General features: G+C 38.4%; 1 protein-coding gene across 1 annotated transcript in view; it reads right to left on the bottom strand.

Moving 5' to 3' along the window:
• LOC133541130 (glutamate receptor ionotropic, NMDA 2B-like) overlaps positions 1-26095 on the bottom strand; it is a 553382-nt gene that overhangs the window by 218626 nt on the left and 308661 nt on the right. The gene's annotated exons all lie outside the window — the stretch shown is intronic.

Genomic DNA, 26095 nt, shown 5'->3' with positions numbered 1-26095 from the left:
TGAAGTAAAACTGTATTTAATTGTTTTTTTAGTGTATTTAATTATTTTTTACTGTATTTAATTATTTGTACTGTAGTTATTTTTTTATGTTTTTTTTACATTACTCTATAATTTTTTACAGTATTTAATTAGTTTTAACAGTACTTAATCATTTTTTTACTATATTTATTTATTTTTTACTGTAGTTAATTATTTTTACTGAGTTTTTATTTTTTAATGTTTTTTTACATTATTGTTATTTGTGACAGTATTAATTTAGTTTTGACAGTAATTATTTTTTTTTTACTGTATTCAAATATTTTCTTCATGTTTTTTTAACTTATAGGTATGTGTAAAGTAAATAAATAAAAACAAAAATACATTTATGTTTTTCACACATCTATTATTTACTTAATATTTAAAAAATATTATTTTTCACTTATCCCTGCATACGCTATCTATTCCTTCCTCACCCTTTCAGAAAATTATGACATTTAAGCGCCGGAAGTGAACAAAATCATAATTTTTTTTACAGTATTTAATGATTTTTTACAGTATTTTCTCTATTTTTTCTACTGTATTCAAAAATATTTTCTTAATGTGTTTTGTACATGTGTACAATACATTTGTACAGCAGCAATATGATTTGTCTGGAAGGCTGGACAGGACATTACATAAAATAAATAAATAAAAAATAAAAATAAATACAACAATGTTTTTTACACTTCTATTATTTACTTATATTTTAAAAATATTTCTTTATCACATCCAGTCCTTCCTCAAACCTTTTAGAAAATGGTGACAAGTGTTGGAAGTGAACAAACTGAGTAATTGCAGAGAGGTGAAAGTAAAAATAAATAAATAAATGTTTCAGTTGAATTATTTAACTGCACTCATGCAACTTGATGAGCTCGTGTGAAACGATATAAAGCTGGCGTAAAAGGATAAAGTTTGTGGTCGCGGCTGTGAGGTGTGAGTAACAAGCGCTCGCTTCCACATCAAAGACCAACCTGCCCTCTCTGGGGAGGGCTGGCGGCCTGATCCTGATCCTGATCCTGATCCTGAACCGCGACCTTGTTCCTGCATTAATGAGAGCAAACCAGAGCACGGAGGTGCATTCTGTGATTGGGGGAAACAATAGCGTGTGGCGCACGTCACGATGGCATGTGAAACATCAAACAAGAGCACCGACTGGGGATGAGTTTTTTTGTTGGGAATCATGAAATAATCATGGCGCTCTGATGTTGGCGTGGCGTTCTCTTTGCTTACCAGAACCCATTTGCCTCCTCCACTTCCTGTCCCCGCCATTGCTGGCCTCCATTACAGCGACTGCCGAGCTGCACTTTGAAGTGAATTTGCAGAATGACACTCTCTGTCTTACTATTGTGAAAGGAGCATTCACGCAGTGAGCAGGCCGGTGGTTCACCGCCGCAACTTTCCATTAGTCCTTAAAACAGACGTCATTAGGCGCAGGAAAACAAATACGTTGGCCAAGGAAAACCTCAGGTCATACTTTTTTCACGGAATGGCATACATTGAAAAAGTTGAAACATGCGCGGGACATTTGGATAGTTAGCATTTTTTAAAACCAATACAACCTATGGAAGTTTGGTCTCAGTACCATCCATCCCCGCAACTTTCCATTAGTCCTTAAAACAGACGTCATTAGGCGCAGGAAAACAAAAACGTTGGCCAAGGAAGACCTCAGTTCAGACTTTTTTCACTGAGGTGCACACATTGAAAAAGTTGAAACATGCGCGGGATATTTGGATAGTTAGCATTTTTAAAACCAATACAACCTATGGAAATTTGGTCTCAGTACCATCCATCCATCCATCATCTTCCGCGTACCCGAAGTCGAGTCACGGGGGCAGCAGCCTAAGCAGGGAAGCCCGGACTTCCCTCTCCCCAGCCACTTCGTCTAGCTCTTCCCGCAGGATCCCGAAGCGTTCCCAGGCCAGCCGGGAGACATAGTCTTTCCAACGTGTCCTGGGTTTTCCCCCGTGGCCTCCTACTGGTTGGACATGCCCTAAAGGCGTTAGGGTGGCATCCTGACCAGATGCCCGAGCCACCTCATCTGGCTCCTCTCCATGTGGAGGAGCAGCGGCTTTACTTTGAGTTCCTCCCGGATGGCACCCCCCACCCGGTGGAGGAAACTCATTTCGGCCGCTTGTACCCGTAATCTTATCCTTTCGGTCATGACCCAAAGCTCATAACCATAGGTGAGGATGGGAATGTAGATCGACCGGTAAATTGAGGGCTTTGCCTTCCGGCTCAGCTCCTTCTTCACCACAACGGATCGGTACAACGTCCACATTACTGAAGACGCCGCACCAATCTCACGATCCACTCTTCCCCCACTCGTGAACAAGACTCCTAGGTACTTGAACTCCTCCGCTTGGGGGAGGGTCTCCTCCCCAACCTGTAGATGGCACTCCACCCTTTTCCAGGCGAGAACCATGGACTCGGACTTGGAGGTGCTGATTCTCATTCCGGTCGCTTCACACTCGGCTGCGAACCGATCCAGTGAGAGCTGAGGATCCCGGTCAGATGAAGCCATCAGGACCACATCGTCTGCAAAAAGCAGAGACCTAATCCCGCGGCCACCAAACCAGAACCCCTCAACGCCTTGACTGCGCCTAGAAATTATGTTCATAAAAGTTATGAACAGAATCTGTGACAAAGGACAGCCTTGGCGGAGTCCAACCCTCACTGGTCTCAGTACGAAATGCTAAAAATAATCAAATGTTGTTTTTTTTGATTAACAGTTACATATGTAGATCAAGGGTCCGCTAACTTTTTGACTCTATCATGACAGGGTCTTTGGTTAGGTTTGTTTCCCCGTGGTGCAAAGCGATTGAACCGGACACGACGTGAAGGTAATGACATCTTTTAATTAGTCTATCAAAAAGTGAAAACAAAAGGCGCTCACAGCGGAGGTACAAAACTTGGCTAAGAAAACAAAAACTACCCTATTTCCTTGAATTGCCGCCGGGGCGCTAATTCATTTAAAACCTTTTCTCACTCCGGCACTTACCAAGGGCATGCAGTAAAAATTTGAGTGTGATGTAAGGATACCATCATGAAAAGCACATTTAATAAAAAAAAAAAAACATTATTATGGTCATACCTTTATGTAACACATGTGTCAAATACATACATACATTTGTGGAGAATATTAGGCTCTTGCCTTTCTATTTACTCTTTGCACGCTTCCTAGTTATGTGACCGCCACAGTCCAAACAGCTGTAGTTCTATGCCAGTAGCAGGAAGCTACTGGTATGCTCTTGCTCTATTTACTCTTTGGGAACTCGGTGCTCGAGTTCCCATGCCGCCAACTCCAGCGTGCCCTGCCTGTCTGTCGGATCGTCAGCTCCACAGGTATTTTATTAAAATATATTTGCTTACTGTTCTTTTTAGCTTGGACCTTAATCCTACTGAATAACTCTTAATATTCTTCCCTTTATGCGATTTCATCCATCCATCCATCCATCCATCATCTTCCGCTTATCCGAGGTCGGGTCGCAGGGGCAGCAGCCTAAGCAGGGAAGCCCAGACTTCCCTATCTCCAGCCACTTCGTCTAGCTCTTCCCGGGGGATCCCGAGGCGTTCCCAGGCTAGCCGGGAGACATAGTCTTCCCAACGTGTCCTGGGTCTTCCCTGTGGCCTCCTACCAGCTGGACGTGCCCTAAACACATCCCTAGGGAGGCGTTCGGGTGGCATCCTGACCAGATGCCCGAACCACTTCATCTGGCTCCTCTCGATGTGGAGGAGCAGCGGCTTTACGTTGAGTTCCTCCCGGATGGCAGAGCTTCTCACCCTATCTCTAAGGGAGAGCCCCGCCACCCGGCGGAGGAAACTCATTTCGGCCGCTTGTACCCGTCATCTTATCCTTTCGGTCATGACCCAAAGCTCATGACCATAGGTGAGGATGGGAACGTAGATCGACCGGTAAATTGAGAGCTTTGCCTTCCGGCTCAGCTCCTTCTTCACCACAACGGATCGATACAACGTCCGCATTACTGAAGACGCCGCACCGATCCGCCTGTCGATCTCACGATCCACTCTTCCCTCACTCGTGAACAAGACTCCTAGGTACTTGGTAATGCGATTTCAAATTACCGGTATTGAAATCAGCCTCCTCCATTTTGAAAATGATGACAAGGGAAGTATCAATCGTGACGTCACGTGTTTGACCAGGCGATAATACTAAGCATGCGCTAATTATTTTGCGAAGCGAGTTTGACCCGGCAGCAATTCAAGGCAGGCGCATACTATATAACCGGCGGCAATTCAAGGAAATACGGTATTACTATAACGTAAACTATGGACATGAAAACATGAACTAAAAAACTTACTGAATTGTGACTTGAATAAACAAAAAAACTTACGTGGCAAGAAAAGAGAAGCATGAACTCTGACCCGGACAGAGTACTCAGAGTGTCCAGAGTGCAGAACATGAATGTGATGTCGCCAGGCTGACTGCCTGGCAACTCCAGGCTTAAATAGTGGTGACGTGATTAACAATAGAATAGAAAGTACTTTGTGGATCCCTTGGGGAAATTCAGCAACAACAGGTGCGTGAGTCCAAATGAATCAGGTGTGTGACATGAGGACAGGTTTGTCATGGAAACAAAACAGGGAGTGAAAAAAACAGGAACTGACAAAATCCAAAAACCAAACAGAACATGATCACCAAGACATGACAGACTCAGGGGCCGCATTGGGTTAAAACAATTTGGTGGGGGTGTATGTATATATATATATATATATATATATATATATATATATATATTATTATTATTATTATTATTTTTTTTTTTTTTTGAGCGAGCGCGATGATGTCACTCCATCGATGGGAAAATGCATTTTTGACAATATGTTTTGCCTGAGCAGCTAACAGACAGAGAGTAACAAGTGGTACAAAATGTGTTAGAAAGGACATTTAAAATGTAGGACAACGGTAGGCCGTATCTGGACCGTGGGCCGTAGTTTGGGGACCCCTGCGCTAGATCAACTTTAGGTCTATCTGTCCATGTAAAGGTTTTTTAAAAAATAAATAAAATGAAAATAACAATTTTCAAAGTGAAATATTTGATCTGAAGTAATTTGAGGCTTAAATAGGTCAGTAATTAATTACAATTCAGATTTCTTTTTTTTAAATTTACTTTTAACACTAAGTCTCTTGATCAACTTCAGATCCATCAGTCCATTAAAATGTTTAAAATACATTTATTTAATCATTCACGCTCAACTATCTTTTATATGGAAAACACACAAAATATGTAATATTTTCCCCCAAAAAAATGTTCAAAGTGGAATATTTAATGTCAATAATTCATAACAATGTTGATTTTGAATCATTATTTTTTCGAGCAATATGAGTTTGGAAAAAAAAAAATCCCCTAAAATTCTCGGGGATCCAAACTCATAACAGTTGTGTGTGTATATTCATATACAAACCCCGTTTCCATATGAGTTGGGAAATTGTGTTAGATGTAAATATAAACGGAATACAATGATTTGCAAATAATTTTCAACCCATATTCAGTTGAATACGCGACAAAGACAACATATTTGATGTTCAAACTGATAAACATTTTTTTTTTTGCAAATAATCATTAACTTTAGAATTTGATGCCCACACCTGAACATCCCACAGGTGTGCAGGATAATTGGGAACAGGTGGGTGCCATGATTGGGTATAAAAACAGCTTCCCAAAAAATGCTCAGTCTTTCACAAGAAAGGATGGGGCGAGGTACACCCCTTTGTCCACAACTGCGTGAGCAAATAGTCGAACAGTTTAAGAACAACGTTTTTTTAAAGTGCAATTGCAAGAAATTTAGGGATTTCAACATCTACGGTCCATAATATCATCAAAAGGTTCAGAGAATCTGGATCTTCGATCAAAAACTGACATCAATTTCTAAAGGATATCACCACATGGACTCAGGAACACTTCAGAAAACCACTGTCACTAAATACAGTTTGACGCTACATCTGTAAGTGCAAGTTAAAGCTCTACTATGCAAAGCCAAAGCCATTTATCAACAACATCCAGAAACGCCGCCGGCTTCTCTGGGCCCGAGATCATCTAAGATGGACTGATGCAAAGTGGAAAAGTGTTCTGTGGTCTGACGAGTCCACATTTCAAATAGTTTTTGGAAATATTCGACATTGTGTCATCCGGACCAAAGGGGAAGCGAACCATCCAAACTGTTATCAACGCAAAGTTCAAAAGCCAGCTTCTGTGATGGTATGGGGGTGCATTAGTGCCCAAAGGATGGGTTACTTACACATCTGTGAAGGCACCATTAATATAATATATATATATATATATATATATATATATAATATATATATATATTATATATATATAATATATATATATATATATATATATATATATATATATATATATATATATATATATATTTACCTTTGTTTTTCTTCAACGCGTATATAAATCAACTTCAGATTCATTTGTCGGTTATAATTATTATTTTTTTCATTGTTTTGTTGGTTTTATGTCCCTTTTGTTCAAGAAAACGTTGTCTTTTTTATGAAAAAACACACATTCAATGCAATATTTCCCACAAATCATATCCCAATTTGGAATGTTTGAAAAGGTCAATAATTCATAACAACCATGATTTTGATACATTATTATATTTTGAGCAATGGCAGTTTTAATAGAAGAAAAACACGGATGGCAATTTTGTGTTATTAAAATCAACATTGCAACTTGTTCCTTGTTACATTTCACCCGTTTGCTCTTTGGCTCCACTTTTTAAATAGTATTTTCAGAATGTACCACTGGGCATTTGAATATTAGCTGCGACCCGCAAATGGCCCTCGGGCCACCCTTTGGACACCCGATTTAAAGCAACAATAATTAGGCTGAGCCAACATTAGCACCTCCTGTTGGCACAATATGATCGATTAGCGAGGATTAAAACTGCCTGAGGGCCCAGCGAGTCGCTCAGTGGGCTTCTGGAATCCGCCCAACAAGGTCTTGAATTGGCCTCTGCGGACGTCAGGACAGGAAAGCGTCCACAACAGTGGGGTAAATGGCCGGTGGAGACACGGCACACAGACCGGCACGAGAAGGACGAAACAGACGCCGGTTAGGATCAAAGTGAGCTAGACTACGAGGGGAGAGGAAGGAAGGCCGGGAGGGTGGTAGATGGAGGATGGTAGGTGGTAGATGGAGGATGGTGGATGAGGTGTGACGCCTCCAGAGGGACAGAAGCAGAGGACAGTGTGACAAAGGAAGAACCAGAAAGGAGGACGAGCTCGCTCTCGGCTGTGATCCAGTGTGAATGTGTATGTTCTGGCAATGCTGACCTAATGGGGACATAGCTTGGTTTACACAGTCACCTTTAGGGGACTTCTGACGGTATGGGGACCAAAAAACTTGTCCCTTTTAAATGATAGTCAGATCCATTCTGAAGATGCCTAAGTGATTTATAAGCTCAGTAGTCACGTACAAATTTGTGTGAATTGTGCAAAATCCTTTAAATTTGGTCCCCATGAACCATATTAACTCTTTTTCCCCAGGGTCCCCAGTATGTACGATCCGCACATTACTTCATCAATCCAGAGATTTAAAGACGTGTATGAGCTAACTGGGCAGTGACCATTTTACCTCATTTTTTTATGCCTTCACAACCTGTAGAAAGGGTGGTCCCCACAAGTCATGAACAACAACTTGGTCCCCATTCTTAATGATGACTAGTAAGTGTGTGTGTGTGTGTGTGTGTGTGTGCGTGTGTGTGTGTGTGTGTGTGTGTGTGTGTGTGTGTGTGTGTGTGTGTGTGTGTGTGTGTGTGTGTTCGGGCAATGCTGACTTAATGGGGACATCGCTCTGTTTACACACTTTAGGGGACCTCTGACGGTATGGGGACCAAAAAACAGGTCTCCTAAAGAGAAACGTTTAAGGTCATTTAATTTAATTTGAACTTTTTTTTTTAAATGGTCCTCAGTAATCACGTACAAATTTGTGTGAATTATGCAAAATCATTTAAATTTGGTCCCCATGACCCATATTAAGTCTTCTTCCCCAGGGTCCCCAGTATGTATGATCAGCACATTACTTCATCAATCCAGATATTTAAAGACGTGTATGAGCTAACTGAGCAGTAACCATTTTACCTCATTTTTTTTATGCCTTCACAACCTGTAGAAAGGGTGGTCCTCACAAGTCATGATCAAAAACTTGGTCCCCATCCCGAACGATAAACCAGCATGTGTGTGTGTGTTTGCGCTAGTTGAGTCAGAGCTGTGTGTCCACAGATGATGACAAAAACTATATTCTCCAAGTTGGATGTTTCAGTAAAAACTTCCACCAACACCAAAATATCGACAACAATGGAAATGTCCAGAGCACGGGAGTCAAACCTAAGGCCCCGAGGCCAGATCTGGCCGACCACATCATTTTATATGGTCCTAGAAATAATAAGCCTCGATAAAGTATCTAGCTCCATTTTTGACAGAAAATCAGGGATCTCTAAACTTTTTGACTTGGGGGCCACATTGGGCTAAAAAAACTTTGGCTCGGGGCCAAAAGTTGACTGGATGTAAAGTAATATATACATACTAGAGATGCGCAGTTTGCGGTCTCATCCGCGGAGTCCGCGGATAAACCGCGGGTCGGGCGGGTGATATGACGAAAAAATAGATTTTAAATAGATTCGGGCGGGTGGCGGTTTAGCCATTCATAAATATTTAATATACATAGTTCAGCAATCGGCAACTTTACCACTCAAAGAGCCATTTTGACCCGTGTCACAAAGTAATAAAGACATTAGGAGCCTCTAACATTCTCACGAATATCTGCTAGTGGTCACCCAGATAACAAGAATAACGGCGTGCTATGAAGCCATTGCCTTTGACGCCTTCTACAACATGTGGAAACTGCTTGCCAGTCCAGTAACATGTTGTATGTGGCTTCCGCAGATATAAGTACACGACTGCAAGGGATACTGAGTGACACAGAGTACACTAATGGTTGTGACATAAACAACTCTAACACTCTTACTAATATGCGCCACACTGTGAAGCTACACCAAACAAGAACGACAAACACATTTCGGTAAAACCTCCTCACAGTAACACAACATAAAAGCAAAACAACAAATACCCAGAATCCTTTGTATCCATGACTCACCTGACTATATTATACACCCCCGTGCCTCGGTAAGGTAGGCGAGGTTGGGGGTGCGGGGGTGTAAAATATAGTCAGGAAGAGTCATGATTACAAAGGATTCCGGGTAACCATCAGTGTACTCTGTATCACCCAGTATGCTTTTTAATCTTGTACGTGTATCAGCAGAAGTTGCTGGACTGCCAAGCAGTTTGTAAATGTTGTAAAAGGCGTCAAAGGTAATGGTTTCATAGCACGCCCTTATTTTCATTATCTGGATTAGCACTAGTAAATATTCGCGAGAATAGTTGCGGATCCCATTGTCTTCTTTACTCTGTGAAACGGGTCAAAATAGCTTTCGAGTGTTGAAGGTTGCCGAACCCTGATATATATCAACGGGTGGGTGGCGGGTGGTTGCGGTTTTGATAAAATGTTGGATCGGGTGGATGGCGGGTGGTTGACGACTTTAGTGATGCGGTCGTGGATGATATAATTGCCTATCCGCGCATCTCTAATACATACATACATAGTCTATACATATGATATTTGGCGTATATTTAGTCATTGATTTGTTGTTCAATATTCTTTTCCCTGGATTGTGTTGCCTGTGCTTAACAAAGAGATCGAACGAGCTTCCATGGCTGCCAAATGTTCTTCAATCAATCAATCAATGTTTACTTATATAGCCCTAAATCACTAGTGTCTCAAAGGGCTGCACAAACCACCACGACATCCTCGGTAGGCCCACATAAGGGCAAGGAAAACTCACACCCAGTGGGACGTCGGTGACAATAATGACTGTGAGAACCTTAGAGAGGAGGAAAGCAATGGATGTCGAGCGGGTCTAACATGATACTGTGAAAGTTCAATCCACAATGGATCCAACACAGTCGCGAGAGTCCAGTCCAAAGCGGATCCAAGACACAGCAGCGAGAGTCCCGTTCACAGCGGAGCCAGCAGGAAACCATCCCAAGCGGAGGCGGATCAGCAGCGCAGAGATGTCCCCAGCCGATACACAGGCAAGCAGTACATGGCCATCGGATCGGACCGGACCCCCTCCACAGGGGAGAGTGGGACATAGGAGAAAAAGAAAAGAAACAGCAGATCAACTGGTCTAAAAAGGGAGTCTATTTAAAGGCTAGAGTATACAGATGAGTTTTAAGGTGAGACTTAAATGCTTCTACTGAGGTGGCATCTCAAACTGTTACCGGGAGGGCATTCCAGAGTACTGGAGCCCGAACGGAAAACGCTCTATAGCCCGCAGTCTTTTTTTGGGCTTTGGGAATCACTAGCAAGCCGGAGTCCTTTGAACGCAGATTTCTTGCCGGGACATATGGTACAATACAATCTGCAAGATAGGATGGAGCTAGACCGTGTAGTATTTTATACGTAAGTAGTTTTGAGTAATATTTAGCTTTAGCTGAGGTAACAACAACGACGGGGTATTTTTTGGATGGCAAGTTTGTCACTCCAGTCGTTTATCTGTTGTTCATCATTCCCGTCGTGTACGTGTGCGTATGTCGTCTGCTGTGTCGCCGTGTGATGGCGCCTTAACCTACTTGATATCAGGTTCATTTTAGCTTCATAACGCCGTTATTCTGAACATCGGTCATCAACAATAGTATTAAAAGCTCTATCCTTGGCCAAAACTCGTCAATATCGCGCGACCTGCGTGTGTTTACTCTGCACACTGTGCCCTTCCCCAGGGGGCCAAGTCTGAATATTTTTGTGCATTGCTGTCCAAAACCGATTACTCTCACGCTTACTGGGAAGCTACAGTATTTATCCGCTTCCTCTTTTCTTCTTCTCCCCTTGTTTGTGAGTTGCAACCTCTGTGTGTGTGTGTGTGTGTGTTTGTGTGTGTTTTCCACGGCTGACAGGCCTTGGTGCGGCGGCTAAGTCGCCCGCTCTGCCCCAGAGCCCCCGAATGAGCCCGCTCACACACTCCTGGACTAGTTATTGGACTGGGAGGAGAGACGCAGTCAATAACTCAGGTAGTTCAATTACACACACAGGGACACATCAGTAAGTGCAAAAAGAAATAGTCCCTCATCCAATTTTCTCTGGAATATGCAAACGCACACACACACACACACACACACATACATAGAAACACACACACGCACGCACAAAAACACTAACGCACACATTCATACCTTCTAAAGACCTCAGAAAAAATGTCTACCTCTTTAGAACCCCCCTTTCTAGATATATAAAGATTTTTATTTCAACATTAATAACATATAAAAACTATGTAAATATAAAAAAGTTTGTTTCACAAAAAAAAGGTCACAATTTTACAAGAAAACGACCCCAAAGAGGGACAAGCAGTAGCAAATTAATAAAATGGAACATATAATTTTGGCAGTAGCTGAGATAGGCGCCAGCACCCCCCGCGACCCCAAAAAGGGAATAAGCGGTAGATAATGGATGGGATGGATGGATAATAAAAGTTGTAATTTTACTCAATGCAAGTCCAAATTTCATAAGAAAAACTGAATATGTGTGCTATATTATGATAAAAGTTGGAATTTTACTTAACAGTCGCAATTTTACAGGAGAAGCTTAAAATTTTATGAAAAGAGTCGTATTTTTTCTCGACAAACCTCACAATTTTAAAAGAAAACTTTAAAGTGTTTACGGTGAGATGGCGACTTGTCCCGGGTGTACGCCGCCTTCCGCCCGATTGTAGCTGAGATAGGCACCAGCGCCCGCCACCCCAAAGGGAATAGGCGTTAGAAAATGAACGGATGGATGGACTTTATTTATTTAATTGTTGCCAATATTATAATTATAATAATAATCGAAATTTTATTTGGCAAAATAATGACAAGTCCTAATTTTACCAAAAAAAAATGTTTTACAAGAACAACAAAAAAATAGGCAATATTGTCACCATTTTGCAGTGACAAGTAATAATTTTACAAGAAAATATTGCAATATTACAGATGCAGAAAGAATATGAGAAATTGTTCCCAATTTTATGAGGAAAAAGTCGACACATTGTGAGAAAAAGACTGCTTTTAGTTCTTTTTTTTTTCTTTTATACGTCAAATTATTACAGTATGTCTCTCTATACATATTTATTTTATTTTTTTGAATACATTTTATCCAAAGGGGGCATATTTCAATTTCTTGCACTCACTTGTTATTTCATATGTTGACCAGAGGGGGAGCACTTTTAAAAGCGACACAGTCAGTTTGAACAATCCCTTCTTTCTGGGACCACCCTCATTTTGATAAATGTCACCACTAGGGGTGCAAATGAGACATTCTTTATTAGATGCAATGTTATCGGGACCATGATTTATGTCATCACATAATCACACCTCCTCATATGGAAGATACTTTTCCTTGTTGATGCCTCAACAAGGGTAGAAATACAAGAACACACACACACACACGCACGCACACACACACACACACACACACACACACACACACACACTCATACCTTCTTGAGACCTCAGAAAAAATGCCTACCTCTTTAGGAACAGCCTTTCTAGATATATAATGATTTGTATTTACAACATTAATAATATATAAAAACTATGTAAATAGAAAAAAGTTTGTTTCACCAAAAAAAAAGGAAATGACCCCAAAGAGGGACAAGCAGTAGGAAATGGATGTATATAACTTAGAATTTTGACAGTATCATAATAAAAGTCGTAATTTTACTTGACACAAGTCCAAATTTTACAAGAAAAACATAATATTTGTGCAATATTATGACAAAAGTTGGAATTTTACTCCAAAAAAAAAAAACATAATATTTTTGGCAATTTAAAAGTAATTATTCTCAATAAAAGTCACAATTTTATAAGACAACTTTAAAATGTTGGCAATACTATGATAATAATAATAATAATAATAATCAGAATCCTACTTGGCAAAATTATGACAAAAGTTTTAAAACAAAAAAAGGGCAATATTGTGATAAATGTTATATATAAATGTATATATTTTATAAAACAAATGTCACCATTTTGCAGTAAAAAGTGATAATTTTACATAAAAAGTTATAATTTTGCAAGAAAATATTGAAATATTGCAGAAACAGAAAGAATATGAGAAATTCTTCCCAATTTTATAAGAAAAAAGTCGACATTGTGAGAAAAATACTGCTTTTAGCTATATATATATATATATATATATATATATATATATATATATATATATACATATATATATATATATATATATATTCATATATATATATTCATATATATATATATATATACATATATACATATATATATATGTGTATATATACATATATACATATATATATGTGTATATATATATATATATATATATATATATATATATATATATATATATATATATATATATATATATATATATATATATATATATACTTAAAATTATTACAGTATGTCTCTATATATATATATTCATTTATTTTTTTTATAAATTTTGTCCAAAGGGGGCGCATTTCAAATTCTTACACACTTGTTATTTCATATGTTGGCCAGAGGGGGAGCACTTCAAATGTTTACGCACACTTGTTGTTTCATATGTTGCCCAGAGGGGGAGCACTTTTAAAAGCGACTCACAGTCATTTAGAAAAATCCCTCCTTTTTCTCTATTAAATGCAATGTTATTGGGAGCATGTCAACACAAGTCATCACTTGTTCACACCTCCTCATATGGAAGCTACTTTTCTTTGTTGATTGAAATACAAGAACAGACACACGCGCGCACACACACACACACACACACACACACACACACACACACACACACACACACACACACATCAGTACAATACACAGCAGTGTTAATAATATATGGAAAATGTTTCTCCCTTCGAAAACTTTGTGGTTGCGTATTATATTGCGGTGCGCTGTATGGTCGGAAAAATACTGTTTTCTCAATGTATTTTTTATATTTTTTAACTAGAATAGACAAAATATAATTATTCATAGTCTTGTACGGCTGATATATGGACAAATAATGTTTCTTCTAAAAACTTGGGGGTGGGGGTGCGTCTTATATTGTGGTGCGGTCTATAGTCTGAAAAATACAGTGTTTTCTCAATATTTTTTTTTTAAACTAGAATAGAAAACAGAGTTATTCTTAGTCTGGTGTAACTAATATATGGGAAAATATTTTTTCTGTTAAAATTTGGTCGGTGCGTCTTATATTTTTGTGCGCTCTATAGTCGGAAAAATACAGCGTTTTCTCAATTTTTAAATTTTTTAAGTAGAATAGAGAAAATATAATTATTCATAGTCTGGTGCGGCTAATGTATGGTAAAATATTTTTTCTTTTGAAATTTTGTGGGTGCGTCTTATATTGTGGTGCACTCTATAGTCCAAAAAATATATGTACATATATTTTTTTTACTAGAATAGACACAATATAATTATTCATGGTCTGGTGCAGCTAACATATGGAGAATGCATTTTTATTTCAAAACTTAGTGGGTGCGTCTTATCTTGTGGTGTGCTATATAGTCTGAAAAACACTGTGGTTTTTTTAAATGTTAAATTTTTTTTAACTAGAATAGACCAAATAGAATTATTCATAGTCTGGTGTGGCTAATATATGGGGAAAAAAAATTATTCTAAATTTTGGTGGGTGCGTCTTATATTGTGGTGCGCTCAATAGTCGGAAAAATACAGTGTTTTCTCAATCTTTACATTTTTTAAGTAGAATAGAGAAAATATAATTAATCATAGTCTGGTGCGGCTGATGTATGGTAAATTATTTTTTCTTTTAAAATTTTGTGGGTGCGTCTTATATTGTGGTAGACTCTATAGTCCAAAAAATATATGTATACATGTTTTTTTACTAGAATAGACACAATATAATTATTCATAGTCTGGTGGAGCTAACATATGGAAAATGCATTTTTATTTTAAAACTTAGTGGGTTCGTCTTATCTTGTGGTGTGCTTTATAGTCTGAAAAACACAGTTTTTTTTAAATGTTAACATTTTTTTTAACTAGAATAGACCAAATAGAATTATTCATAGTCTGGTGTGGCTAATATATGGGGGAAAAAAATGTTCTTCTAAAATTTGGCGGGTGCGTTTTATATTGTGGTGCGCTCTACAGTCGGAAAAATACAGTGTTTTCTCAATGTTTACATTTTTTAAGTAGAATAGAGAAAATATAATTATTCATAGTCTGGTGCGGCTAATGTATGGTAAAATATTTTTTCTTTTAAAATTTTGTGGGTGCGTCTTATATTGTGGTACACTCTATAGTCCAAAAAATACATGTATATATGTTTTTTTACTAGAATAGACACAATATAATTATTCCTAGTCTGGTGCAGCTAACATATGGAAAATGCATTTTTATTCTAAAATTTAGTGGGTGCGTCTTATCTTGTGGTGTGCTTTATAGTCTGAAAAACACAGTTTTTTTTAAATGTTAACATTTTTTTTAACTAGAATAGACCAAATAGAATTATTCATAGTCTGGTGTGGCTAATAAATGGGGAAAAAAAATTATTCTAAATTTTGGTGGGTGCGTCTTATATTGTGGTGCGCTCTATAGTCGGAAAAATACAGTGTTTTCTCAATCTTTACATTTTTTAAGTAGAATAGAGAAAATATAATTAATCATAGTCTGGTGCGGCTGATGTATGGTAAATTATTTTTTCTTTTAAAATTTTGTGGGTGCGTCTTATATTGTGGTAGACTCTATAGTCCAAAAATATATGTATACATGTTTTTTTACTAGAATAGACACAATACAATTATTCATAGTCTGGTGGAGCTAACATATGGAAAATGCATTTTTATTTTAAAACTTAGTGGGTTCGTCTTATCTTGTGGTGTGCTTTATAGTCTGAAAAACACAGTTTTTTTTAAATGTTAACATTTTTTTAACTAGACTAGACAAAATAGAATTATTCATAGTCTGGTGTGGCTAATATATGGAAAACTATTTTTTCCTCATGAAATTGAGTGGGTGCGTCTTATATTGTGGTGCACACTATAGTCGGAAAAATACTGTGTTTTCTGTATATATTTTTTAAACTATAATAGACAAAATATAATTATTCATAGTCTGATGCGGCTAATATAAGGAAACATTTTTTCTTCAAAGATTTAGTGAGTGCCTCTTATATTTTGGTGCGCTCTATAGTTCAAAGAATACATTGTTTTTTCAGTTATAGCATTGTTTTAACTAAAATAGACAAAAGATAATTATTCATTGTCTTGTGCTACAAATATATGGAAACTATTTTTTTCTTTTAAAATTTGGTGGGTGCGTCTTATATTGTGGTGCGCTCTATAGTGGGAAATATACAATATTTTCTCAATAAAAACATTTTTTTAACAAGAATAGACAAAATATAATTATTCATGGTAAAATTAAGACTGTATTTTGAGTTAATGACTGAAAATAAGTAAATATTTCTTAAAATTAGGGAAATGTGTAGAAATAAAAAAATTAAAATATGGAAAAACAATCTTTTTTCTAAAATTTTGTGGTTGCGTTTTATATTGTGGTGCGCTCTATAGTAGGAAAAATAATGGACAAAATACAATTATTCATGCTAAAATCAAGACCTTATTTTGAGTTAATGACTGAAAATAAGTAACTAGCTCTTAAAACTACAGACATTTCTAGAAATAAAATTGAAAATATATGGAAAAATTTTCTTTTTTCTAAAATTTAGTAGTTGTGTCTTATAACGTGGTCCTATAGTCCGAAAAACACAGTGTTTTCTCAATTTTAACATTTTTTTAACTATAATAGAAAAAATATAATTATCCATGCTGAAATTAAGATTTTGATTTAAAAATATTGACTGAAAAAAAGGTAAATAGCTCTTGAAAATAAGGAAATTTCTAGAAATAAAATTTGAAATATATGGAAAAATAATTTTTCTTTTTAAATTTAGTGGGTGCATCTTATATTGTGGTGCGCTCTATAGTCCGAAAAATACGGTGCATTCTAAATTTTAACAGGTTTTTAACCAGGCTATACAAAATATAATCATTAATGGTAAAAACAAGACTGTAATTTGAGTTAATGACTGAAAATAAGTAAATCATTCTTCAAATTTGCAAAATTTCAATTGGAAAAATTTTGAAAATTTGTCTTTTTTCCTGTATTTTGTGGTGCGCCCTATAGTTCAAAAAATACAGTGTGCTCTCAATTTATTTAAAAAAAAAACTACAATAGACAAAATATAATTATTCATGCTGAATTTAAACTTTAGATGTAAAGCTAATGACTGAAAATGATTAAATGGCTCTTAAAACTAGGGAAATTTCTAGAAATTAAATTAGAAAAATATTAAAATTATTATTATTTTTTAAATTAAGTGGGTGCGTCTTATATTGTGGTGTGGTCTATAGTCCGAAAAATACGATGCTTTCTCAATATTAACATGTTTTAAACTAGGATATACAAAATATAATTATTCATGGTAAAATCAAGACTTTATTTTGAGTTAATGACTGAAAATAAGTAAATAGTTCTTAAAATTAGGGAAATTTCAAGAAATAAAAATTCTAAATTATGGAAACATTTTCTTTCTCCTAAAATTTAGTGGGTGCCTTTTATATTAGTCCCAAAAATATGGTGTTTTTTCAATTTTAATATTTTTTAACTAGAATGGACAAATTATATGCTAAAATGCATGCTAAAATTAACATTTTGAGTTAATGACTGAAAATAAGTAAATAGCTCTTAAAACTAGAGATTTTTTTTTAGAAATCCAATTTTAAATATATGGAAAAATAATATTCTGAAGTTTAGTGGGTGCGTCTTATATTTTGGTGCGCGCCATAGTCCGAAAAATACAGTGTTTTCTTAATTATTTTTTTTTAAACTAGAATGGACAAAATATGCTGATATCAAGACTTTATTGTGAGTTAATGACAGCTGAGATAGGCTCCAGCACTCCCCGCGACCCCAAAAGGGACAATCGGTAGAAAATGGATGGATGGATGGACCGAAAATAAGTAAATAGTTAATAAAACTAGGGAGATTTCTAGAAATATAATTTGAAATCAATCTATTCCAATGGGAGATGTTGATTTGAGTGTTAAACTTTCAAATTGAGCTACCACTGTAATTAATTCCAAGGTTTCTTTAACAGAATTTGAGTAAATTTTTTTCTGTTCCAGCAAAAAATCTGGCCTGCAAGTGGAAGTAGATGATTGCTGCAAGTTTTTTGGCCATGCATATTTCTGCACGGGTCCTTTGAACTGGAGCGGGGGGTGTGTGGGGGGGCCGTCACGCTGGCTGAGGGCTGAGTGCGAGAACATCTGGCCTTCACTTGCATGGAGTTCATTTTCCAGACAGTCAGCGGGGGATAAAAGTGCCACGGGCGTTGGCGTGAACTCACAACTGCTCCTTCATCAAGCCTGCGTGTGCATGAATGACATACTGATGTATGAGGGGCCGTTAGGGACATTATTCAGAATTACCTCTCACATACACTACTGAAATGCTCTCACATAAACAACTGAAATGTTTTTTCTCTCACACACACTACTGAAACACTCTTATACACACTACTGAAATGGTCTCACACACACTACTGAAATGCTCTCACGTACACTACTGAAACACTCATACACGTACTGAAAAGCTCTCACATATACTTTTGAAATGTTCTCAAATACATTACTGAAATGCTCTAACATACACTACTGAAACACTATTATATACAATACTGAAATGCTTTCCCATACACTACTGAAATGCTCTCACAAATACTACTGAAACAATCTTATACACACTACTGAAATACTCTCACATACGCTACTGAAATGCTATCACGTACACTACTGAAATGCTCTCACATACACTACTGAAACACTATTATACACACTACTGAAATGCTCTCACATACACTACTGAAATGCTCTCACATACACTACTGCAGGGGTCGGCAACCTAAAATGTTGAAAGAGCCATATTGGAACAAAAATAAAATACAAAAAAAATGTCTGGAACCGCAAGAAAATAAAAGCCATATTACATACAGATAGTGTCATGAGATATAAATTGAATTAAAAGGACTTAAAGGAAACCAAAAGAGCTCAATTATAGCTACAAATGAGGCATTGTGATGCAATATGTACATCTAGCTACCCTAAATAACATGTTAGCATTGATTAGCTTGCAGTCATGCAGTGACCAAATATGTCTGATTAGCACTCCACACAAGTCAATGACATAGACAAAATTCACCTTTGGGTATTCATGCACAACGTTAAAAGTTTGGTGGACAAAATGAGACAGAAAAGGAAGTGGCATAAAACACGTCTTAGAAAGTCGGAGGTGAGTTCAAGGACACCAAAATTAGTAGGACAAAATGGCGCTCGCCAAATACTGAAATCAGTGAGGCATGTTTAATAAAAACAGTGTGCTTTATAGCAATTAGGGAGGTTTGTGTCATGTTTGTCCTGCAACAGAAACTATACTAAAACAAAAAATATATTTTTTACATTTTTTCCCCCTCATCTTTTTCCATTTTGCATACATTTTTTAAAAAGCTACAGAGAGCCACTATGGCAGCGCTAAAGAGCCGCATGCGGCTCGAGTGCCGCGGGTTGCCGACCCCCGCACTACTGAAATGCTCTCACAAACACTATTGAAATGCTCTCACATACGCTACTGAAATGCTCTCACATACACAACTGAAATGCTCTCACATGCACTACTAAAGTGCTCTCACATACACTACTGAAATGCTCTCACATACACTACTGAAATGCTCTCACATAAACTACTGAAATGCTCTCACATAAACAACTGAAATGTTTTTCCCTTATACACACTACTGAAATGCTCTCACATACACTACTAAAACACTCCTTTACAGACTACTGAAATGCTCTCACATACACTACTGAAATGCTCTCACATACACTACCGAAATGCATTCACATACACTACTGAAATGCTCTCACATACACTACTGAAATGCTCTCACATACACTACTGAAATGCTCCAACATATCAACTAAAATGTTTTTTTCTCTCTCTCACACACACACACACACACACACACACGCACACACACACACACACACACACACACACACACACACACACACACACACACACACACACACATGCGCATGAGAGACCACAATTTCAGTAGTAAGTTATGTAAGGATTTCAGCTACAGTATGTGTATGAGAGCATCTTACCAGTGTGTAAAAAAGAAGGATATTTAATATGTTTATGTAAACACATTGGTAAGATGCTCTCATACACATAACTGAAATCCTTGCACACATACTGTACTATTTAAATTGTGGTGTCTCACATGCATGTGGTGTGTGTGTGTGTGTGTGTGTGTGTGTGTGTGTGTGTGTGTGTGTGTGTGTGTGTGTGTGTGTGTGTGTGTGTGTGTGTGTGTATGAGAGAAAAACATTTTAGTTGGTAATGTGAGAGTATTTCAGTAGTTTATGTGAGAGCATTTCAGTAATGTATGTGAGAGCATTTCAGTAGTGTGTGAGAGCATTTCAGTAGTGTATGTGAGAGCATTTCAGTAGTGTGGTGAGAGCATTTCAGTAATGTATGTGAGAGCATTTCAGTAGTGTGTGTGAGAGCATTTCAGTAGTGTGTGAGAGCATTTCTGTAGTGTAAGTGAGAGCATTTCAGTAGTGTGTGTGAGAGCATTTCAGTAGTGTAAGTGAGAGCATTTCAGTAGTGTGTTTAAGAGTGTTTCAGTAGTGTATGTGAGAGCATTTCAGTAGTGTGTATAAGAGTGTTTCAGTAGTGTATGTGAGAGAAAAACATTTCAGCTGTTTGTATGAGAGCATTTCAGTAGTGTATGTAAAAAGTAATCCTGAATAATGTCCTTAACGGCCCTTCATATTGATGACTTGCACGCAGGCATGAATGACGTATTGATAACTTGCACGTGTGCATGAATGACGTACTGATGACTTGCGCGTGTGCCTGAATGACATAGTGATGACTTGCACGTGTGCATGAATGACGTACTGATGACTTGCTCGTGTGCATGAATGACGTACTGATGACTTGCACGTGTGCATGAATGACGTACTGATGACTTGCTCGTGTGCATGAATGACGTACTGATGACTTGCACGTGTGCATGAATGACGTACTGATGACTTGCGCGTGTGCCTGAATGACATAGTGATGACTTGCACGTGTGCATGAATGACGTACTGATGACTTGCTCGTGTGCATGAATGACGTACTGATGACTTGCACGTGTGCATGAATGACGTACTGATGACTTGCACGTGTGCATGAATTACGTACTGATGACTTGCGCATGTGCATGTACTATCTAAACCTCAACTTAACTCCTCCTCTTTCCTGCCAGCTACTCGCGCCTTGTCGGCCCCGTCCTTATCATGGGAGCCTCCCTATCTTTAATCAAACACAGGCACGCTTAATTAGCGCGCACGTTTATCACGGCATCTCCTAATTAACACTGACCCCATTTTTCAGCACTTTTTTCCCAAACCTCCGTTCAAATTATCGCCTCGTCAGGGTTTCCATGACGGCAGCAACTACGGTGGGAACGGGTATCGGTCACACTTGAACCGATACAGTGCCGATTTGATAAACAAACACGCACAGTACCATCAAAAAGGCTTATTAAATAAATCAGAAGTTTATCGCTATTTGAGAAGTTGTTTTACTGAATACTTACTCTTACTCACACCTGCGCAAAATACAGCCAGCGGGCCGCAAGCGGCCCATTAAGATTTTCAACCCGGCCCACTGGATGTTCTACATCATTTTTTTAGACCTTTAAAGGGGAACAGTATCACAATTTCAGAAGGGTTAAAACCAATGAAAATCAGTTCCCAGTGGCTTATTATATTTTTCGAAGTTTTTTTCAAAATTTTACCTATCGTGGAATATCCCGAAAAAAGGCTTTAAAGTGCCTAATTTTCGCTATCTGTGAAGCCACCGTCCATTTTCCTGTGACGTAATCCAGTGATATACATGCTATCCAGGCGGATAGCATAGCAAGATATAGCAACATTAGCTTGGATTCAGACTTGGATTTCAGCGGCTTAAGCGATTCAACAGATTACACGTGTATTGAAACGGATGGTTGGAGTATGGAGGCAGATAGCGAAAAAAAAATTGAAGAAAAAACTGAAGCTATTGAGCGAATAGCTATTGACGCTATTCGGCCATGTCTGCCTTAGAATTGCCGGTAAAATGTGCAGACCAAACGATCGGGACTTTCGCATCTTGTGACACTGGAGCAACTTAAATCCGTCGATTGGTAAGTGTTTGTTTGGCATTAAATGTGGGTGGAGGGAAACGCTGGATGCAAATATAGCTACAAATGTACATACAGCTAGCCTAAATAGCATGATAGCATCGATTAGCTGGCTGTCATGCCGCGACCAAATATGTCTGATTAGCACATAAGTCAATAACATCAACAAAACTCACCTTTGTGATGTTGTTGACTTTATCATTGGAAATGCATCTGCAGGATATCCATACATCTCTGTGCCATGTCTGCCTTAGCATCGCCGGTAAAATGTGCAGACCAAACGAATGGGACTTTCGTATCTTGTGACACTGGAGCAACTTAAATCTGTTGATTGGTAAGTGTTTGTTTGGCATTCAATGTGGGTGGAGGGAAACGCTGGATGCAAATATAGCTACAAATGTACATACAGCTAGCCTAAATAGCTTGTTGGCATCGATTAGCATGCCGTGCTAATCGATGCACATTCTACGTAAATCAACTTGAATCCGTCCCTGATCGTGTTGTTACACCCTCCGACAACACACCGACGAGGCATGATGTTTCCAAGGTACGGAAAACAGTCGAAAAAACAGAAAATAACAGACCTGATTTGACTCGATGTTTATAATGTGTTTGAGAAAATGGCGGTTGACTACCTAGGTGACGTCACAACGTGACGTCATCGCTCCGAGAGCAAATAATAGAAAGGTGTTTAATTCGCCAAAATTCACCCATTTAGAGTTTGGAAATCGGTTAAAAAAATATATGGTCTTTTTTTTTGTAACATCAAGGTACGTATATAATGACGCGTACATAGGTCTGGTGATAATGTTCCCCTTTAACATCATTATGATGTGCAGTGCTATTTTTAAATTACCCTAAGTGTCACGGCCCAGGGTCTGCATTCATCTGGGCGCGCCACTGCGGCTGCAGCAAGCGGCTGCATTCAATTGCCAATCAATCAACTCTACACCCCTGTCACTGATGAGCTTCCTGGGCTTCTTAAGCCAGTGCAAACCTGCGTTCCGGGCCAGAACGTAGTTTCCTGTTTCGTACAGTAAGCCAAACTCGCTTTAAGCTCTCTGTGTTCATTTTGTCTCGTGTCCCTTGTTGTTCCAGCAGCATTTCCTACGTTCCCGCGTTACGAGAGGTGTTTCTCGTCTCCCCGTATTCCTTGGCTGCCTCTGGGATCTCGACCTCCCGCCTGGACACGGACTTTGACGCCTCTCTCCTCCCCCTCGACCTCACGCCTGCTTGAAACCTCCGAATTCGGGAGCTGGGGGCGGGGATTTGGGGGTTGTTGGGGTGTGGGGGGGGGTTAGTGGGGTGTATATATATATATATATATATATATATATATATATATATGTACAGTATATATACATATGTATATATACATACATATATATATATATTACTTTGACTGTGGTTTATCTCTTATACACTATAATATATATATATATATATATATATATATATATATATATATATATATATACATATATATATATATATATATATTATTTTTTTTTTTTTTCTAGATTTTTAACACTGGTTGTTGTATTTAAACATGACAAACGGCCAATTGTGCACACTCAGTGTAGCTATACACAATAAAGAATACAACTCGTTTGTTTCTATAAATGACTTTTTTTGTCGTAGCTGAGATAGGCGCCAGCGCCCCCCGCAAACCCAAAAGGGAATAAGCGGTAGAAAATGGATGGATGGATGGATTATTCAACATTTGACAAAAATTTCTGCCAAAATAACGCACAATTAGGCTAGAATGATATGTACTGATTGATATAATCGTGGAGTGAAGGTCTTTTTTGTCAAATTTAGTTTCTGAGATGCCCCGCAATAACCTTCATAAAAGTGATTTTAAGACAACTTTATACTTAATACCCAAACTGAATCCATTCAGTGGACAAAAACCACATCTTGGTGAAAGGACCGTGACTGAAACGAGGTGACAAACTGTCAAAGTTAACACCGCCGATAACAAAACTGCATCATAGAGAAGGAAGTATGTCATGTTTTGACACAGTTGTCTCAATGTAAGGTCATATGATCCACACACACACACACACACACACACACACACACACACACAGATGTTTTTCTGTGGCCCATTTCTGCTCTAAGTTTAGCAGATGAGCCACCAAGGGGCCTCTGCAGTCTGATGCCTTTCCTTCTGTTTGTCCCGTGTTACTTCTTGGATGGTAGTCCTTCTTTCCGTGTGTGTGTGTGTGTGTGTGTGTGTGCGTGTGTGCGTGCGTGTGTGTGTGTGTGTGTGTGTTGTGGCAATGCTTACTTAATGGGGACATCACTCTGTCTTTAGGAGACCTCTGACGGTATGGGGACAAAAAAAACAGGTCCCCTAAAAGGAAACCTTTTTAAATGATAGTCAGATCCATTCTGAAGATGCCCAAGTCATTTTAAGCTTGATCATGTCATATTTACTGAGAACTTTTTTTTTTTTTAATGGTCCTCAGTAGTCACGTACAAATATGTGTGAAATATGCAAAATGATTTAAATTTGTTCCCCATGAACCATATAAACTCTTTTCCCACAGGGTCCCCAGTAAGTATGATCAGCAAATTAGTTCATCAATCCAGAGATTAAAGACGTGTATGAGCTAACTGGGCAGTGGCCATTTTACCAAATTTTTTTCTATGCCTCCACAACCTGTAGAAAGGGCGGTCCCCACAAGTCATGATTAAAAACTTGGTCCCAATTCTAAATGATAACCAATGTTTGTGTGTGTGTGTGTGTGTGTGCGTGTGTGTGTGTGTGTGTGTGTGTGTGTGCACCAGAGAGGCTTTTTCGGGAACTCTATTGCTCGGTGAAGAGTGACAGGTTTAGAGAGCAAGAGAAAACTCCATCCCTGTCCAGTTTTACACTACGTCTCATTTTTTTTTTACTTTGTGTGTTTTGCATTCTGAAGTGAGGTTGCAACTCTCTACTCCCATCTATCCATCCATCCATCCACCCAATTTCCCCTTTGGGGTTCTTTTTGTATTGTTTCAGTTTCAGAAAAATTCCTCCGTAAATTCACCAAAACGTCACTGCAGAGTTATTGAGTCTGTTTAGCTGATTGGAGAGCTAGCTTGCGCAACTAGTGGGTCCATGCTGATGACTTCTGTTTTGTTTGATCAGCCGTTTTACTGCCACGTTATAGACACCGCTTGGAAACCATTGAGGTGTATAAATAACCATTTACAAAATAGTTCTATGTAAATAATTCATTTCACAATGTACATATCTGTGACTTATAGTCCAATGTGGCTAATATATGGAAACAAATGTTTACTTCTAAAACCTACAATCGGGCAGAAGGCGGCGTACACCCTGAACAAGTCGCCACCTCATCGCAGGGCCAACACAGATAGACAGACAACATTCACACTCACATTCACACACTAGGGCCAATTTAGTGTTGCCAATCAACCTATCCCCAGGTGCATGTCTTTGGAGGTGGGAGGAAGCCGGAGTACGCGGAGGGAACCCACGCATTCACGGGGAGGACATGCAAACTCCACACAGAAAGATCCCGAGCCTGGAATTGAACCCAGGACTACTCAGGACCTTCGTATTGTGAGGCAGACGCACTAACCCCTCTCCCACCGTGCTGCCCTACTCCCATCTAGTGCTAGATATATTTTTTTCATCATTCTAGCTATAGTGGAAAGGGGGGCCCTCATAATCTTCTAACCAAACGTGGGTCCACGCAAAGTAGGCAAGACGTGTGTGTGTGTGT

The sequence above is a fragment of the Nerophis ophidion genome, linkage group LG23, assembly GCF_033978795.1.
Source record: "Nerophis ophidion isolate RoL-2023_Sa linkage group LG23, RoL_Noph_v1.0, whole genome shotgun sequence".
NCBI classification, from domain to species: domain Eukaryota; kingdom Metazoa; phylum Chordata; class Actinopteri; order Syngnathiformes; family Syngnathidae; genus Nerophis; species Nerophis ophidion.
This window is presented reverse-complemented; position numbering and strand designations above follow the sequence as displayed.